The 20,285-nt window shown below is 43.6% G+C and overlaps 1 protein-coding gene across 1 annotated transcript in view; it reads left to right on the forward strand.

The window, feature by feature from the left end:
* Positions 1-20,285, forward strand: part of LOC310799206 (growth/differentiation factor 11-like) — a gene marked incomplete at both ends in the record, with an annotated part of 50,197 nt that overhangs the window by 28,806 nt on the left and 1,106 nt on the right. The window lies entirely within an intron of this gene.

The following is a 20,285-nucleotide window of genomic DNA, read 5'->3' on the forward strand; positions in this document are numbered from 1 at the left end:
ATCATTGAAAAATGGGGCCACTTTAGGGAGTTTTGGATTGATCGTCATTGCAAATCATCCATTGGTTGTGGGCAAGCAGTTGCCTGCCTTGCCTGTTGACAAGCTTCGCCTCTGTGACGCTGTGTGGTGCTTTTAAATCGGGCAGTCTATGAAACACGCAGTATCAAGTTTGTCCAATAGGTGTTACCGTACCTGCTGTCCAAGATGGTGGACCCACTCACGCATGTGCAGAACGGATCGGGCAATCGCTAGTGACAGCTTTGTTAGCGCGGTGTTCGTTACTTCCGGACTGCTTCCCCTGTGAAGCTGTGTGGTGCCTTTAAGCCTTTAGGCCGGGCAGACATTCAATCTGCTTTGCTTTCTGAATATCAGTTTGTCAGTGAATTCCTGCCATTACTTCATTTATACACATATATTTCTTATCATTTCTAAAGTTTTATTTTTTATTTTTTCCTCTAGGTCCCAATATTTTCCAGAAAACTCCAGTTTGACTTGACACAGTATGTACTGATAACTTCATCTGAACTGAACTGGAATTAACTCCTACCCTAATAGTCATGGGGAACAGCGAGATGGCAGTGATATTGTTCTCATTTGGATTGTGAAACTCTTGCAGCATTGATGAAAGGAAGGCAGTTGCTACTTTAGCGGCGCAGCGAAACATGACATCTTGTCCAGTGTTTTTCAACCATCGGATCTTGGGTTGCAGCATCATTCTGACAGTGTAACAGACATAACCTGAACAATTTCCCTCAACATTTTATTATGGTAATAAGCAGATTCCAGCAATTAGAGACAAATGAGTCAATTAAGTCAGATAAAGACAGAGGCCACTGGTGGTCCTGGTGACCTGTCGTTATTCTGTCTGAATAGTATTTTTGGGCTCATTGTGACTGTTGGGAATGTCACAGACAAAAAAGAAAAAAGAGGCTGGTTGTATATATATATATATATATATATATATATATATATATATATATATATATATATATATATAAAGACTGCATTATGTAATAACATGACCAAATGTAATACATTTTTACTTCATTATGTAATAACACCCGCATTTTGTAATAATCTGTTGCATTTTGTTATACACAGCTTGAACGCAATACATTTCCTCACATTTTGTAATAGGTTATTACATATTAATGTGGTGGTTATTACAAAATGCGGAAGTTGCACTTTTTTCATGATGTTATATTGTAATAACCACCACAATATTGAATAATTTATTACAAAATGCGGGGGAATTTATTACACGTTGCATTCAAGCTGTGTATTACAAAATGTGGCAGATCGCACAACTACTATAAAGCTGTGTTCACACCGAGATATTTATTTTTCGCTCTGTCGCTTGATTCAACCCTTTGGAGTCGCTCTGTTTAAATCGCTCGTCAACAGGCACACGAATTGACGGACATCTGGGGGCTATAACGTTACGCAATGTCATGATGTTTGTCCACTACGAGCTACCGTAGTTGTTTACAAGCTAAGCCTATCAGCGTGCTCCTAACGCGAGCTCCATACCGGTAGTACAGACTTCACTTCATGTCAGCTGTCAGCCTGTCAATCAGCTGTCAATGCGGTTTGTTGCCACACAATAAACCAGCGGTTTGTTTCAAGGTTTGTGATCCTTGACTCGCTCTCACACGGCAGCCAATCAGCGTTGAACAGCGAGCGACTGATGCCAGCGTAATTTCGCTCGAGTTGGGATATTTCATCTCATATTTCGCTCTGTCTCTGTCGCTCGGACGCCCAGCGATTTTTCTCCCGGGCGAATATACGCTCAATCGCTCATTTGCATTGACTTTATATGTTAACTCGATGCCAGCGAAAAACTTGAATAGGTCGGTGTGAACGCAGCTTAATAAGGCAACTGGCAGTTCTGCGGCTGCACACAATGTGCGCATGTGCAGTTGAGCACAAGGCGCGTGGCGCTAGAAATATTTCTAGTTATTACAAAATGTGGTGTTATTACATAATGATGTGAAAATGTATGACTTTCACACTTACTTGCAAGCTGCCCAGTACATCCATTCTGGTGCTGCTGGTGAACACATGGTGAACGCTGGTGAACACATTACTCACTTTATCAGCCCAGATTATCCCCAGCAAAATTCAAATGGGAAATTTTACGATTACAAGCCTGATTCTCCAACCTCAAAGCTACTGCTGCCACATGCATATCAGATGGTAGTACATATAGGGTATGTGTTAGGGTATAAAAATGTAGCCCAAGTTGCTAACTGATAGCTGGATAATGTTCAATTTATAAACTGGTTAGTGCAGTGGGAGATTCCCTGCATACAATACCACCACGAGGGTGGCAGGTTTCGAGCGCCTGTGTTACCTCCGGCTTGGTCGGTCGTTCATACTGGCACAATTGGTCGTGTCTGAGGGTGAAGCTGGATATGTATGTGTTAGGGTATGTGTCCTGATCACTGCACTAGTGCCTCTTGTGGTCTGTTGGGGTGCCTGTTTTGGGGGAAGGGGGACTGGGGGGAAATAACCTGATCCTCCCATGTGCTACGTCCTGCCGGTGAAACTCCTCGCTGTCAGGTAAAAAGAAGCGGCTGGCGACTGCACATGTATCGGAGGAAGCATGTGCTAGTCTACAACTCTCCCCCAGATCGGCAGAGGAGGAGAGGGGGGCGACCGGGACAGCATTTGGGAATTGACCAAGTACAATTGGGGCAAAAATGGGAGAAGAATCGGAAGAAGAAAAGACTTGGACTTTGGAAACAGCAGAAAACATTCCTTTGAATGAGAAAATGTGAGAAAAAAATCTGAAAAAGTAAAAGAAAAAGAAAAAAACGATAAAAAAAAATTCAGGCGTTTTATTATTTTAAGTGCAAATTGTGAAATCTTAGCACACAAGTGGTGGCTCATAGACTTTAGGTAGAATCACCACTAAAAAGCGGGGCAAAAAGATGCATTCTGATGGACACTTGATTCTTAGTGGATGATTATGACGAATATGAAAACTCATTCTCTTCAGACAGGGCCGTGCAGAGACCTTTAAAGGGGTGCTCACTGTTAAAAAGGGGCACATACAGATGATACAATTATGTAATTTGTACTAAATTATTCGTTAATTAACCTATTACAGACAGCCCCTCACCTTTAGTTTCTGATTTCTGTGTGGTGCTGATGGACAGCTCCTTTGCTCCTTTGCTGTTGCCTCACAGCAAGAAGGTCCCGGGTTCAAACCCCGCTCCGTCCCAGGTCCTTTCTGTGTTGGAGTTTGCATGTTCTCCCCGTGTTTGTGTGGGTTTTCTCTGTGGGTGCTCCGGTTTCCTCTCACCATCAAAGACATGTATGTTAGGGTTAATACGCCTGTCAGTGCCCCTGACCAAGGCAATGACAAAAGAACTGGAGTTGGTCCCCGGACGCTGCACTGCGGCTGCCCACTGCGGCTGCCCACTGCGGCTGCCCACTGCTCCTAGTTCTAGGAAGGTTCCTAGTAGACTAGAGGATGGGTCAAATGCAGAGGATACATTTCCCCATGGGGATAAGTAAAGGATAACTTAACGTTAAAATTTAAAAAAGTGCTCTGAGAACACATTATTTGGCCTCCGTACTGTTTACGGTCGGATGTGGGCCGTGGACATTTTTGAGATTTTCAGGTGGGCCATGAGTCAGAAAAGGTTGGAAGCACTGGTCTAACGCTTAGTTCACCTGCTTTCACACCACTTCACTTAGTTCACATGCTTTCACACCACTTCACTTAGTTCACCTGCTTTCACACCACTTCACTTAGTTCACATGCTTTCACACCACTTCACTTAGTTCACCTGCTTTCACACCACTTCACTTAGTTCACCTGCTTTCACACCACTTCACTTAGTTCACCTGCTTTCACACCACTTCACTTAGTTCACATGCTTTCACACCACTTCACTTACCGTAGTTCACATGCTTTCACACCACTTCACTTAGTTCACCTGCTTTCACACCACTTCACTTAGTTCACATGCTTTCACACCACTTCACTTAGTTCACCTGCAGTGTTGGGAACGTTACTTTAAAAAAGTAATTAGTTATAGTTACTCACTACTTGTTCCAAAAAGTAACTGAGTTAGTAACTGAATTACTCTATAATAAAAGTAACTAGTTACCAGGGAAAGTAACTATTTGCGTTATCTCCACCTTGAAAATGCCAAATTTTCATGGATTGCTGCAAACCTGAGGGTACCCTCACGGGCCCCTCGGGCCGACCAAAACGGACCGAGGCCGGGCTTGTTTTTTATTTATTTTTAATTAATAGGTCCGGGGTCGGGCCGTTTCAATAATTCAATTAAATAATGTTGTATTAGCGTACTCGCTTGATTTTACACAGCGGAGCACAGTCAGACAAAGAGGAGTGCACAGACACTCCCCCAGCCACTCACAGACCCTCACGTGACGTTAGTAGCTGTAGACAGCTCCCGAAGAGAGATAGAGAGAGAAACAAGCCGTTTGTGCCGTGTCCGTCCATGTACAGCGAGCGGACAGCTCCCGAACACAGAGAGAGAGAGAGAGAGTCAAATAGAGAGACAGACAGAGAGAGGCTTCGCAGGACGGCCACGCGGCGACGCAGCACGCGGAACAGAGAGGGAGAGAGATGTGTCATTATATCGTAATATTGGCTTCGGGCCTCGCAACGGGCTGGATCGGGCACGGGTCTGCATGTCACGGGTCGGGGAGGGCTCGGGCCGAAATTTCAGGCCCGCGCAGCTCTCTACTCCGGACTCGCCATTTCTGCTGCTTCCTCGAATCTGTTTGGTGTGTCTGTGTGTGTGTGTGTGTGTGTGTGTGTGTGTGTGTGTGTGTCGCCCGTGTCCTGACTCCTGGCTCGTGTGTAACACTGGCTCCGATTGGCTACCATGAAACACATGACTCTGCCTTAGCCAATCATAATCGTTTATCTCGTTATGTTAACCCACCCGGTCTCCTCACTTGACAACACTAGTGTAGGCTACGGGTAGTTTACTCAATCATTTCATAGTAACGCACCGCATTTAGCGTTCAGTAACGATAACGGCGTTGTAACGACGGAAACAGTAATTAGTTAGATTACCCCGTTACTGAAAAAATAACGGCGTTACCTAACGCCGTTCTTTTAAACGGCGTTATTCCAAACACTGTTCACCTGCTTTCACACCACTTCACTTAGTTCACCTGCTTTCACACCACTTCACTTAGTTCACCTGCTTTCACACCACTTCACTTAGTTCACATGCTTTCACACCACTTCACTTAGTTCACCTGCTTTCACACCACTTCACTTAGTTCACATGCTTTCACACCACTTCACTTAGTTCACCTGCTTTCACACCACTTCACTTAGTTCACCTGCTTTCACACCACTTCACTTAGTTCACATGCTTTCACACCACTTCACTTAGTTCACATGCTTTCACACCACTTCACTTAGTTCACCTGCTTTCACACCACTTCACTTAGTTCACCTGCTTTCACACCACTTCACTTAGTTCACCTGCTTTCACACCACTTCACTTAGTTCACATGCTTTCACACCACTTCACTTAGTTCACATGCTTTCACACCACTTCACTTAGTTCACATGCTTTCACACCACTTCACTTAGTTCACATGCTTTCACACCACTTCACTTAGTTCACATGCTTTCACACCACTTCACTTAGTTCACATGCTTTCACACCACTTCACTTAGTTCACATGCTTTCACACCACTTCACTTAGTTCACATGCTTTCACACCACTTCACTTAGTTCACCTGCTTTCACACCACTTCACTTAGTTCACCTGCTTTCACACCACTTCACTTAGTTCACCTGCTTTCACACCACTTCACTTAGTTCACATGCTTTCACACCACTTCACTTAGTTCACATGCTTTCACACCACTTCACTTAGTTCACATGCTTTCACACCACTTCACTTAGTTCACATGCTTTCACACCACTTCACTTAGTTCACATGCTTTCACACCACTTCACTTAGTTCACCTGCTTTCACACCACTTCACTTAGTTTGCACAATCATTTTTCCACTCACCGCCATATCATCAAGTTATTCAACATATAAATCGACTATAACGAAAAACAATTCTTGAGAATTCCTACTCCACCCCTCCCTACCAGACACAATTTTTTAAGGGGGGCAGGCAATCTTTAGGGTGAGATAACAGGTCAACAGTATCTGCCACATAGAATGGTACACATCATCTGAAAGCTGGAAATCTGAAGATCAATTTGAGATGCAACTCGGCAAGTTTTTCTAGTCATAAATCTTACTAATATAATCAGGCTTGAGGGCAAACCAACCGAGGCACGGTAGGAATGAGCGCTGCCAGTGAGGGACACTAGAAAGGAGTGTGTGATATTTCTAGTCTCTAATAAACATTGTGTTTTGGTTGGCGTCTATTCAAATGTTTAAAGTTTAGAGTGTATAAGGGCTTCGAACATAAGCTCAACCTACGCTGAACCCACAAGTTTAATGTCGCCGTCCTTGTTAACAGGCGAAGCCGTTGACACCACCCGTGCGCGTGCCTTGCTCAAGTCACGCTCAAGCTGCGCTCAAGCGATCGTTCAGGATTCAGTCCTATTGTCCAAGCATGAAGCGTGAAGCTGCCATGCATGAAGTCAATGGAAGTTGTGGGCGGGTTCAAGGCGCTGAGGAAAAGAGAGTGCTTCTGGTGTGACCGGCTAAGCGTGAGCTCAACTTCAGTGCGGGCTCGCCGCGCCGTGCACAATTGCTCAACTTCGCATCACTGATGACATCACAATGCCTATGACATCACTGATGATGTCACAATGCCTATGAAAAAATGTAAACAGATATTGCCCACTTGCTCCATTTTATATAAAAAAAAAGGAGGGATGAAGGAGCAAAGGGGCAGGTGCTTGAGCACCTAAACCCGCCCACCCCCTGAATCAGCTTGTGAGGGGTCAAAAACTATGTTTGTTTTCATGATTCTGAATCAATTGCAAGCATTTCTTTTGCACCAAAACCACTCCTTGTCAAGAAAACGGTCACACCCACTTGTCCTGCTCGACATAAACCCATTTTGTGTGTGAAAAATAACTATTTACATGTTGGAAATAATCTTTTCAATAGTTTGGCCTACAATACTGCACAGTATACATGGTTTCTTGGACTTTTGGGGTCAAGGAATTCAGAATTTATGTTGTCTTGATTCTTTGACCTATTTCTGACCTTCAAATCTGATTTCAGAATCAGAATCACTTTTATTGCCACAGTATGCAAGTCAAGTCACATACGAGGAATTTGTCTTAGATTTTCAGCTCCAAAAGGTTTTTCAAAGTCATCTTAGAGCCTTCATATTATGCTCTAATGAAAGCTCTGCTCACGCGGAGTTCAGTTCTAAACAGTAAAACAACATGTGAGAGAGGTCATCTCAGAGGTCATCTCAGAGGTCAAAAAGGTCAACGTTTGTGGTTCATGAGAAGCAAACCTTCACTCTATGCTCATTAATTTCTGAATGAATTGAATTGAATGTTAAAGGTGTTTATTGGAATACATTGCCCTACTTTTGTACCTCAATAGCCACTTTATGGCAGTACAAGCTATTTAACAAGGTATTTAAACTGAATTTACAACTTTACAATGATTCAGACATGGACCGCTACTCTTCATCTGAATCTGTTGATTGTCCACACTCACTCCTCTCATCATCCTTACTATAGTCTCATCTGAACAGTCATGAATGAATTCAGTTGGCAGTGACCATTTCTTTCAAACGACGTAACACCATATTCCATTCTGTAGCTGCTGTGTAGCCTACAGAAAGGTATCTTTCCCTGATGCAGTTCTAAACCTAGAGGGGACGAAATGTGTCTCGCTAGCTCTAGTCGAGTAGTACCCATGAGTATCACTGACGAGTTTACAATTACTTTCCAAGTAGTTGGAGACGGAGCCAAACACTATTCTGTGGGTAGGACCCACCTTCAAATGCTTTAACCCTGCTCTCAATCAATTAACAACCATTTTAGTTCTGTGAATTGGGAGCGGCCAACATGGGTACGAGAGGATAAGTTCAACGCAACTCTGATCAATTTATTGTGGGACGTCCGCAATTTAGTTTGGATGTACTTGGGGGTACTGGTATACCACGCCGTACATGCGTAGTCATAGTGGGGTTGCACTAAGGTCATGAACAGCAATGTCAGGGTTTTTGTGTCCAGAAAATTAGACTGGCAAGAATTTTTTTTTGGTTGGCTTTAGCTATGACTTTTAACCCCATCCTCTCCCCTTGGGTTCAGATCATAATGGCTGGCTCATCACTGGCCAGACGCTCCTGTACGCATTTGCTCCACTGGTGCTGATCCCGACCACACTGGAGCCATGCGCATAGGGCGGTGCTGATGAGCCTGACCCATTTGAAATGTGTTCCGTGGCCCATTGAGAAGGCAAATGCCTTTATTTCTGCTCTCACTCAGAGTCCTCTAACTCCAGATTGACTCATCCCAGGAGCTTTCTTGCCTCAGGAACACAAGTTGTTGGGGTGCGGGGTGATGTAACGATGATGAGAGGAGTGAGTATCAACAAATTCAAAGGAAGAGCGGCGGTCCATGTCCTAATCATTTTAAAGTAGCAAATTCCTTGTTAAATACCTTGTTAAGCACTTTGTTAAAATACCCTGTACTGATATCAAGTTGATATTGATGTACAAATGTTAGCCAATGTATTCCAATAAACACCTTTATCATTCAATTCGACTGAATTATTCAGAAATTGGTGACCATAGAGAGCAAAGGTACCTTTGAATACTACCTTTGAAAAAGCATACAATTGGATTTGAAGGTCGAAAATAGGTAAAATAATCATCAATTTTGAATAACCCCACTCCAAAAGTCCCAGACACCATCTCCTGTGTGCAGCATTGTAGGCCAAACCATTCAAAAGGTTATGGCACCACGCAAAAATCTGAAACTAAAAGTGACGGGCTGTCTGCTATAGGCTAATTAACGAATAATTGATTACAAATTAAATAACGGTATCATTTCAACAATTGAGAAATGCATTCTCATATATAATAATGATGATAATTATTCATTTATTTATTTATTTACAAAGATCGCAATCTTTTGCAAAAGATTTGGCAGCCCGCTTACAATACCTTTGCGGCCCACAGGTTGGGAATAATGCAATACATTCAGGCGGTGTCTCGTCACAGATGGGTCAGCATGGGGGAAATCCTCCCGTTCTTCCCAGCCAGCATAGTTAACATTTAGCTGCTAGCCCAGCCCAGGCAGACAGGATCGGGGATTCAACCACCGCAGTAAACATACATCTGAACAGACGTCTATGTACCTGCTGTTGAATCCCCAATCCTGTAGTGTAGAGCCGCAACACCGTCCTTTGGCGAGTCAGCACATTGATATGTATGGAGGGTTTCCCCCCACCGTCTAGTCTCGCACCCCAGCCGTAGTAATATGTTGTGGGCGTTTTCACACAGACCGACTGTATCTACAGTATGGCTCACATATGATCAGGTCATGTTTGCATTTGAGAAATCTTAAATCTATATGGAAAGGTGCATAATATTGATCCTTTTTGTTCTCTGCAACAGCAGCTGCACACACCCTATTGTAACTAATTCAACACAGCTTGCCCTTTTACAATCTCACACTTAGGCTAAACCAATATTGTATTGAAAGCTAATGCTGGCCAGATTCAAATAGCTTTTGTTGTGGGAAAAAGTGAAAACAATGCCTTACAAAATACTAAACTGGTATTCAAAGTATAGCCCAACAAACAGTTGTTCCAAAACCTCTGAATAGATTGGGTCACTCCTAAAGAAATCAAAGGCGTGGATACTTCCAAGACCCATTTTCGCATCAGGCTTCACTGAACCATGTAGTCTCACATCAAGGAGATGCTCCTGGGCCCCAAAGTCTGTGATTTAGATTTGACCAGTGTACACAAATCATATGCCACCAGGCTTAGAGTGCTTTGGCCTAGGCCTTTGCTGAGGTGATCTTTGTAGTGAAGAATCACTGTGTTTATGTAATGTAGTGCGTGCGACTTGACATGGACGAGGTCAAATTTCGGTCTCAAAGCAAAACCAGTTGTGAACCATTAATCTCGTTTGAAACTCCGGCGTAACTTGGCACTGACTGTTATACAACATCTACGTCTGAATTATGTAGGCCACTCATCCCAGTTAAGCAACACCAAATGTTTACGTGGTCACTTGGGTCAGATCTTCACAACACGTATCAGGGATCGGCTCTGGTGTCTTGGCCAATAAATCGCTGCACTCTGAGCACACAGCAGTATGCATTGTTATTCTTAAGGGGGGGGGGAGGAGAAAAGATCAGAGACACACGCATGTGTACCAAAATAAAGCAAAACACAACAAGCAAAGAAAGAGTCAAACTCCCCTTCTCCCTGATCCTCTGGGTCCTAAAGCCCAAGCTGACATGCTCTCACCCCCTATGGCCCTTCGGCTTATTTCCTCTTTTGAATGCGTCACAAAAAGCAGTGCTGGAGCCCAGCTGGAATCACTGTGGGGAGAGGAAGGCTTGGTCAAATAAACATGATCAAGTCAAATATTTGATCCTCTTGCGTTGCCCAGAGGTCAAGGTTATGGTAGCCTGCAGATGACCTGCTGGGTCACGGATCAAACCAAGCATGGAGAGGGTTGGCTCTGCCATGCATGTTAGAAATGGACAGTTTGACCATTAACACATTCACTGCCAGACGTTTTTTTTTTACTGTAGTTAGCTTCTGCCAGAGGGTTTTTTTGAGGATTCTGGCTCATCTTTCAAGACCCGAGGATTCTTTTCTGCTAAGATTTTGTGAACACACAATATCTCAAAAGAACTAATAGAATGTGTGCTTTCTCTGTCTAAAAGAGTTAGTTTGTAGAGTTAGTAGTTATGTAAGCATTAGCAGTTGAATACAGCATGGTTTCAGCGTCAGAAAAATTATTCAGAGATAAACGGCTTTTTGTGAAATTCGATAGAACAGTCACTTTAACCATTCATTTTTGGCATCAGTAAGAGTCAGACATCTAAACAATAGTTTTGAACAGTAATTTCCTCCATAACAGCAGGAAACCCCCCTCTGCTTCCAACTCCTCCCTCCGTGTGTGTTCTCCTCCTGCCTCCCTGGCTCTCCAGCGGGCGTGTCACAACGAAGTTGCTGCTGCCTGGCTGCTGCCTGTTTGAGCGGCCGCTGTTTGAGGAAGTCTGGGTGGACTCGCTCATTTCGTGGAGTTTTGGTTGAGAGCTTTGATGCGATTCTGGTCATATTTATGCTGCGTGTTTCAACCCACATGGAAAGAATCTATATGAACATATATGCAACTATATGCAACCTATATGCAACCTATATGCAGCATATATGAGCATATAGGCCATATATATGCCGCATATAGGTTGCATATAGGCCAGATTTAGGTGCATATATGCGCATATAGGAGCATATAGGCCATATATATGCCGCATATAGGTTGCATATAGGCCAGATTTAGGTGCATATATGCGCATATATGCGCATATAGGCCATATATATGCCGCATATAGGTTGCATATAGGCCAGATTTAGGTGCATATATGCGCATATAGGAGCATATAGGCCATATATATGCCGCATATAGGTTGCATATAGGCCAGATTTAGGTGCATATATGCGCATATAGGCCACATTTATGCCGCATATAGGTTGCATATAGGCCAGATTCAGGTGCATATAAGTGCATATACCGGGCATATAGGTCTCCTATAGCTTCTTTATATCCACATATAGGTACTATATGTGCACATACAGGACATATATGTCTCCTATATAGCTTCTTTATATACACATAAAGGCCCTATATGTTCATAATACAGGTCATATAGGTCTCACTTCTTTATATCCACATATAGGCCATATATGTACACAATACAAGGTATATGCCTCCTATATAGGTCATTTACAAATCTGTTTGTATACACTGTGTCATAATCCATATATACCCAGCAAGCACAAAACGTTTTTTCAACGTTGATTTTTAGTTTAAATCTGGGTGATATTGGGTTTGAACGTCTAAGACCTAATTTCACCCTCTTTTCAACCGGCTAAAATGCGGTTACAACGTAAACGTGTAAAAAAACACAATTTGGTTCATCATATTGTTAAAACATTTGTTGTAGTTTGGAATAGAGACAATATTGATAGTGTGTGAATTGGCATTTTATTGTCTTTTATTGTGTAACTGAGAGTTGAAATCTGATCTACACGAAAACTACATTTCAACGCATTTTATGTCACATGAAATATCATAAATATGGGACTATAGGCTATGTGGTGCCAGCAAAAAGCTTCCAGGACACAACTATGGTTAATAGTTTAGCGCAATACTATAAAATAATGAATTCAGTTCCTGCAGCAACGAGCATGCGCAAGTACTTACTAGCTGTGACTGACTAGACCAAAGCAAGTCTGCACCGGTCTGCACCAAGTGCGGAACGAGGTGCTCTGGGCACACTATGTTATTGTAACAGACTATACGAGGCTCTGTGTAGGCCTACCTCCTGAGTCTCTGGTGTTAAATGAAGTTAACCTCTGAAGCCGTACAGCCTACAGACTATAGATGCACACACACACACAACATCATTTTAGTCTGTTACGATCGTACGCATCACATAAAATAACTTCCCGATCGCTGACAATTGTGGTCTACGTTGTGTGCGAGAGAGTATATAATGTGCCCGGCTCTCTGGTTAGTATAAGAAAATGTATAGCTCAGCACTAGAGCGCACTGCTTGAACCTTGGAGAATGGGGTTCGAATCCCGTGTGCGCTGCTATTTTTTTTTATTTTAAATCCTACATATAGGTACATATATGTACATATAGGTTTCCCATATATGGTGCATACATAAAATTGGCCGATTTCCTATATTATATGTACATATAGGTACATATATGTACCTATACCTATAGGTACATATATGTACATATAATATGGGAAAACGGCCAATTTTATGTATGCACCATATATGGGAAAACTATATGTGGCCCTATATTAAAACATATAGGGTACATATAGATTCTTTCCATGTGGGAAAGTGTGCATCCAATCTATTCTTGGAACCCCCCACCGTTGCCACCGCTGTGCATCAGCGCGAAAGTGAAAGCGTTTTCGCCATCAATTTTACAGTATGAGAACGGCTTCGTCGCGCTTTTCCCTCCAGTTTTGGGTCGCCTCTTTCTACTGTGGAGAGACATGTCGACACTCAGTGGGTCGGTAAAATAGATTATACACATTCAATACCTCCAATTCTGGTGTAGGAGACGTAAAAGGGTTAGATCAACGTCCCACCGTCAAAAAAAAAAAATCGATTCTGAGAACGTGTTAACACGTCCTTGGCAGTCAACAGCTGGATTCTGAAAACGTGTTAACACGTCCTTGGCAGTGAACGTGTTAACAATAACTTAAAATGTAACATTGTATTGCTGCTTTGAAAAGCTACATGATTTCATCAGTTTGGAGAGATTCATTCATATGTTTTTGTGAAATGCAACGTGTGTGGCGGATTCTGAATTTCAAGATGCTTATTTGATCTTTATACTATATATAATAATGAAATATCTGTCCATCTAAGCACATTTATCTCCCCAGCCGTTGCTCCGATCGCCTCCAAAATCTGCCAAAACACTTTTCAGGGGTCTGGATGAATCTGGTGCAAAAAAGAAAAAAGAAATGTGCCCACACAGTGATATTTTACATTTTTAGGCCTTCACACTCACAGAGCCATTGTGAAATCATCAGCATCCCTTCCCTGCTTCCCACGGATGCTTTCACCGATGATGTAATCAGTGATGTCACTCGAGCAATTGTGATGCCATCCTTAATAATGATGTCATCAGTGATGTTACTCAAGGAATTGTGATGTCATCAGTGCATGATGTCATTAGTGATGATGTCACTCAAGTGGTGGCAGATCTCTCTCTGCTTTGTTCACCTCAACAGTCATGGTCAACCCCACATACCTGAGGCCTTTCGACTGAGGACCCTGGTATAACCAGGAGGGCTACGGTCTAAGTTTTTAGTTTGGGGGAAATTGGTAGCTGGTAGCAACACTCATACAAGTCAAAATTCATTCCACTGGGAAAAAACTTGATTAGATTAAACGCTGAAGGATTATAATGAAAAACTCAACAGAAACGGGTGAAAACAATGATTAAATCATTGCATCCGTCAATTATAAGAATACATAAATACAACAAGTTTTTCAGGCACCATGCTTTTTTATGTTCGTTAAGAATTTAGTCACATTTGTGGGGGAAACAAGTGAATGTAAGAGGTCAAATCTTATTGAACAGCAGTAAGATGAGTCAAATGTTTCCTTAAAGGGTCATTGTCACCCCCAGTGCCGTAGACCTAGAGAAATTGTGGACTGTCCCTGTTTCAGCTTGGCTTTAGCTCATGTACAGCTGACATCAGGTTTCTACTATGGATCTTACTGGTTCTGTCTCAGGTTGTCAAAAGTATCAATACTAAAAATTTGAAATGGATTCAATTCTCATTTGCAACAGTATCGATACAGCATCAGTGCTTTCTCTTAATGAAAAATCCAACATACTACTGATTTTCCCCTCCCTATCATTGGTGGGTGTCTGTTGCTTCAACAAGCTAAAAGTGTTCTGATAGGCTGATGACTAGAGCAGGGGGTAATCTGCTGTGGAAGTGCAAGGTTTTTAATGAGTTCTATCGGGCCTAGATTAAGGAGAAGCGTGCGTCTGTCTGATCATCTGTCTCCGTTTATTTTTATGCCTCTTGATGTGTTGCCACCCCTAGGTATCGAAAATTGTATCGAGTATCGATATTGCTTTGCTTCACATCATCATGTGAGGGTCTGGCATACAGTTTTGGCTCAGTGACTGACTTGATGTCAGTTGGGACGTTGTCCCCGGCAGCTAGTAGACATCCCAGAGGAGTCCCCAGCAAAATGAGAAAATTGTGTGATTTCACTATGAATGTTGTGCATATACTTGTTCATACCTTTCACTCTCTCCTGTTATCTCCCCATCTACATTATATTATACTTGCGCTGTTCACGTCAGCTGCGTCGACCTGACGCAGATTCACATTTTTGGGGAGCTGTACGCCAGCTAAGCTGGCAGGCTCGCAAGCCGCGGTGTAGCCTATGGCACGCATGGTGAGGGCTTTGACGCCTGAGTATGAATTTTGCTTAATGCATTCGGCAGAGAACTGCCACAGTAAAAAGCTAATTAAAGGAATCAAAAATCAAGCAGGTGATGGTGGTCTGCCCTCACTGAAATTGACAAACTAGCGACTAAGCCAGGAAAAAGGATGTTACGCTCTATAGCTAAACAAACTATAATAATTATGCAGCTTGTGCAGCCCAGGCCTGGACCACAATTGCTTAAAATCTGGCTTTGATCTTAGTTTTTAAATGCACCTTAAAGGAATAGTTCACCCAAAAATTAAAATTGTGTCATCATCTACTCACCCTCATGCCAGTTGAAACGCAGCAGGTTTGTCCATATAACACACAGGGTTGCCACCACAACTCCATAGCAACCTTCTCTAAAACATCTGAAGTCAGTGGGGACCAGTTCTTCAGAGTACAGTGTATAGGTCTTTCTATTCACAGTGTGATTGTTTGGCTGATTTTGTGTTGGAACTCTAAAGACAGAAACAAGGTCAATAAACTGATCAGGAAGGGCGGATCCAACATTGGCTTGATGTCCGACTCCCTTGAAATGATATGATCACCCAATGCATGTTGTTTTTAGTGACCTGAAGGAATCCTTTAGTGATCGGCTTGTTATGCCTAGGTGCTCTTCTCCTGAGAGCTTTAGAACGTCCTTTGTACTATCTGCTGCGGTGGCGTTTTTTTTAATGATTATTGTCGTTCTACTACACTACAAGCATGTTGCTGTCATACTATATGGTGCTGTGCTCTCCCCTTTTTTGTACTGCTTGAGACTTATATAGCTTTTTTTTCTATTGTACTAATTGTCCTATATGTATGGTGGCACTTAGTTCCTCCCCCCGGGGGAGTAATAAAGTATTTCGTATCGTTGGGATCGTAGAACAGGTCCCTACTGACTTCAGTTGTTTTGGAGAAGGCTAGCTGCTACAGTACAGTTGTACTGTAAGTTGTGTTGCAACCTCCCTGTGTGGACTAACACATTTCACATGTGTTTCATCTGGCATGAGCCATGAGGGTGGGTAGATGATGACAACATTTTCATTTTTGGGTGAACTCCTCCTTTAATATCAGATGTACCCATAGCACACCAGAGCCAAAAGTTGAAGCAATTAATAATAGCAGCAGCAATCGAGGCCTGGGCTGCCTAAGCTGCATAATACGTTTGCTCCAGAGCTGGAGTGTAAAATCCTTTTTCCTGACTTATGCCTACCCCACACTACAGGATATTTTGCAAGATTATGGTCAAGATTCCCCCCTCCCGATTTTCTCGGGGGTGCTCCCGATTTGAAGCGCGTCGGGCAGATAATCTTCCCAAAAGATCCTGTAGTGTGTGGGGTTCAAAGATTCACAATCGGGAAGACTGCCTCTTCCCGATTGTGAATCGTGCATATCTAACATGTTAGATATTTACAACCCGACAGGCGATTGCATCTTGAGCAGAGAGCCAGTAGTAGCTGCGTTTCAATTACAGTTTTTCGCAAAATAATCTGGTCCGCCCGCAGCCCCGCACAGAAACAAAGAACGAGGAAATTGTCCTCGAGGTGAAATACCCGTGCGTCTTTGAACGGGACGGAAAACTAATGCTATACTGCAAAGCATGTAGCCTACACGGAAAAGTGAGTCAAATCAGCAGACGCCCCCTCCTCCACAAGGCACCTGTGCAGACGGTTTTCGCCTGGCCGTGCACAGTAGGCCTACACCCCGAATGGACGCGGCTGTCCGCGCAAATATTAGTTAAACAAATCCTTTCAGTGCAAATGCATTATAAAAACAAAAAATAAGATTTGTTTAGAAAACGAAATGACACAAATGTATTATTATTATTATTATTATTATCATTATTACTACTACTACACCCGGTGCGCACACTGAATAGGCATTTTAAAAGTTAACGTCGAGCCCTGCTTCCAAGGTGAATCTTCTGCATAATCTTCTAGTGTGTGGGGTTGCGTTTGAACAGACGCGATTGTGTGTGTGTCCCAAGATTGAAATGTTAAAAAATCGGCTCTCTCTGTCCTGTAGTGTGTGGGGTCTCAAGATTTTTATAATCTTCAAGGATTTGAAAATCCTGTAGTGTGGGGTAGGCATAGCTCAATACACCGTACTCAATACACCGCAAAACTTTGTAGAAGGGTTGGTCATGGGCCAAATCATGAACTGCTTAACTTTCCATGCAAACTGACCAAAAGGAGGCATGGCAATGATGGTAGCCAATCACAATAAGGCAATAATATGGCTTCACGTACATGTAACAGCACGTCGTGGCGGAGGTATGCACTCTACCGAGTGCCCTTCTAGTTTTCTGTTTCTATCCTAAGATTTGATGAAAATATAATAATCTATAAATGATCTAAAAAATAAAATAAGATGAATATTCCTGTCAAGAAGTCATAATAGTGGCTTCATTTGCTCTCCACTTTCAGTGTTGACAGTTGATGCTGCTTAATGTTACACAACTCAAACCCAGTGAGACCATGTAAGAAATAATAGTTACGCATTACAACCCTAGGTCTATGATCACAAGCAGAGCCTTGGCAGGGTCTCATGCTCCAACCCAGTGGTTCCCAAGTGGGGTCCACGGGCCATGTCCAGGGGATCGGTGTTTTTGTTTTTGTTTTGTTTTGTTTTGTTGTTGTTGTTGTTTTTTGGGCGGGGGGGGGGGGGGTTCTGTATCCACTGGCACTTTTACAGAGGGTAGCCTACATGTAAACGGATGCCCTGACATTACCGTCTTCCAGAGGCTGTACTGGGCTAATTTTTTAAGCTAAAGTGAAGATCAGTGTAGCCTATCATATGAAACTAGAACACTTAGTGGACTGGCATGGCCATTTTCAAAAGGGGTCCCTTGACCTCTCACCTCAAGATATCTGAATGAAAATGGGTTCTATGGGTACCCACAGGTCTCCCCATTACAGACATGGCCACTTTATGCTAATCTCATGCAGCCATTTTAAATGTCAGGCCTAATTACTATAATACTGTTATGATAACTTGTTATGATTTGTTCAGAGCTTTCTGAAAATGAATTGAATAAGAGGGAATAAGATAAGTTCATTATTTTAAAGTTGAAGCACTTACTGAAAGTTAGCTTTAGACTGGTCATTTTAAATGTCTGTGTTTATTAGGAGTATGCCAGTTTTGCCAGCACGGAATGTGTGTGTGATCTGCGGAGGTCTGCCTCGCTTGACCATGTTTCAGCCTTAGTCGAGGACAGAGCAAGTAGCAGAGCCGTCTTGACCTAAAACAGCTTGAGAGAGATATGGTCAAGGAGTTCGAATGGCACCTTAACCAGGGCCTCCAAAACCAAAGGCAGATCTGATAGAGACACTGTGGAGCGCATAGTTTTACAGATATCTAGGATGAACTGGCTAGTAATGAGATGTGTGCGTTTACTTCATTTATTTGAACTGCGAACAAGACATGAGCTGATCACGTTTGTCTGCGGACTTTCTGCTTCCTGAAACTCCCCCCCAATCCTGGCGTTCTCCTATGTCACGTGTTGCACACAAAGATCATATATACGGAAGATGAACACTCCAACTTACTTCGGTGTCAGCTAGATCCACATTTTTCTTCTCAACGACTTCCTTGTTTTGCTCGGGAGTACAAAAAAACTTTCATTGACAATTTTCTTTACATTTGTTGTCTGCGCAGCCCACCACACAACAGCTTTTAGCTATGTTTAATTGAAGGAAAATGACGCTGGTTTATGGAAGTGAATGGAGAGCTTTCCCCCGTGATGGGCGTGGCCTATTTCATGCAGTGTCTCTATTGACGATTAGAGGAGCCCCTTGCAGGGCGGAGTCTCAGGAAACGGTTCACGACAGGGTGGCCAAATACTGCCCTCTCACCAAAGCCCACATGACCACAAGTGATCACTGACACTGACACATACACTTTGATGGTGGAGTACATCAGCCCCTCTCCTGGAGGAAGGAGTGAACAGATCCAACTGTCTAGTTCAAAGGATCAATGTTCCTCTTGCCACACCAGTTGTGAAAACGCAACTATTGTCTTGTAGGTGGCAACAGGATTGAGCTCTATATAGTGCCTGAATGGTCTGTACCACGTCAGCAGCCAGTCCAACACGCATCAGGAGCCAGACTCTGAGCGCCCCACCCCGCTGCCTGAAACAAACTTGCTTTCGCTTTCCTCCAGTCACTGGAAACGCTCAATAGCCACGGTGACAGAGGCGAGATGAGGGAGCGCTGAGCAGGTCCTCTCTGTTTTTCTTCTGGAGAGCAGTGAGGCCAAACCAAACGTTTCGGATACCCACGGTGGACAGCACCACTGTGCAGCTGGCAGCGGTGGTGACTATCCTGGTCTGGTTATTCATCTGCCCTGGAGATGTGATCCAATTCGGGAGCAGAGAGGGAGGTTTTTCCAGTCTGACTGGCAACTGACACTCACAGCAGGTTGTTGGTCAAAGCTGCAGTTTGGGCTCCCAGTGGGAACAGCTTATCCAAGTATTCCAACATCTCTCTATTCTTCGGCTGTGGGGGCAGATATTTCCGGCTTCCAGACCAGCTGGTAGAGCCAGGAGCATCCTGCCCTGGACCGTCAGAGGCCGCTTTTCCCAGAGAACTGGGGGAAGTCAGAGAGACCGGAGACTGGGGCCTTGCAGTGGAGCTGGTCCTTCCAATTAGCTTAGACTGCAGTCCAGATTTAGACTGGCTTCACCGGGGGAGCTCGCTTGAAGCGATGCCGGCATTAGCTGCTGCTTTTGCCATCACTAGGGGGAAGTCTTGCCTCATAGCATAACAGGAGCAGCAGAGGCAAAGGAAATTGCTCTATTGTAGACAGAGGTGAGATTATCATCCTCTTCATCCAAATCCCCCCTCCTCCATAGCATGAGGAGATGCTGCCAGCAGAGGATCAGCAGAGGCCGGGCTGGGAGCATCACCATCGGGCTCACCATTGCTGGGGACTGTCGGGGTGGTGTCCGTGTCATGGGGGCCGTTAGCTTCTTCATCGCTAGCATCACAGCATAGCACAAGGTCAGGGCTGCATGGGTAGCGCTGAAAATGTGCCCAGCGCAGCTGGTGGTGAGGGACAGGAAGAGAAGCGCAGCTGAGCCAGGCAAGATCAGGAACGACTCCAGCGGGAGCGTGGTCGTAGCC

The sequence above is a fragment of the Poromitra crassiceps genome, assembly GCF_964638095.1.
Source record: "Poromitra crassiceps genome assembly, chromosome: 27".
Classification (NCBI taxonomy): domain Eukaryota; kingdom Metazoa; phylum Chordata; class Actinopteri; order Beryciformes; family Melamphaidae; genus Poromitra; species Poromitra crassiceps.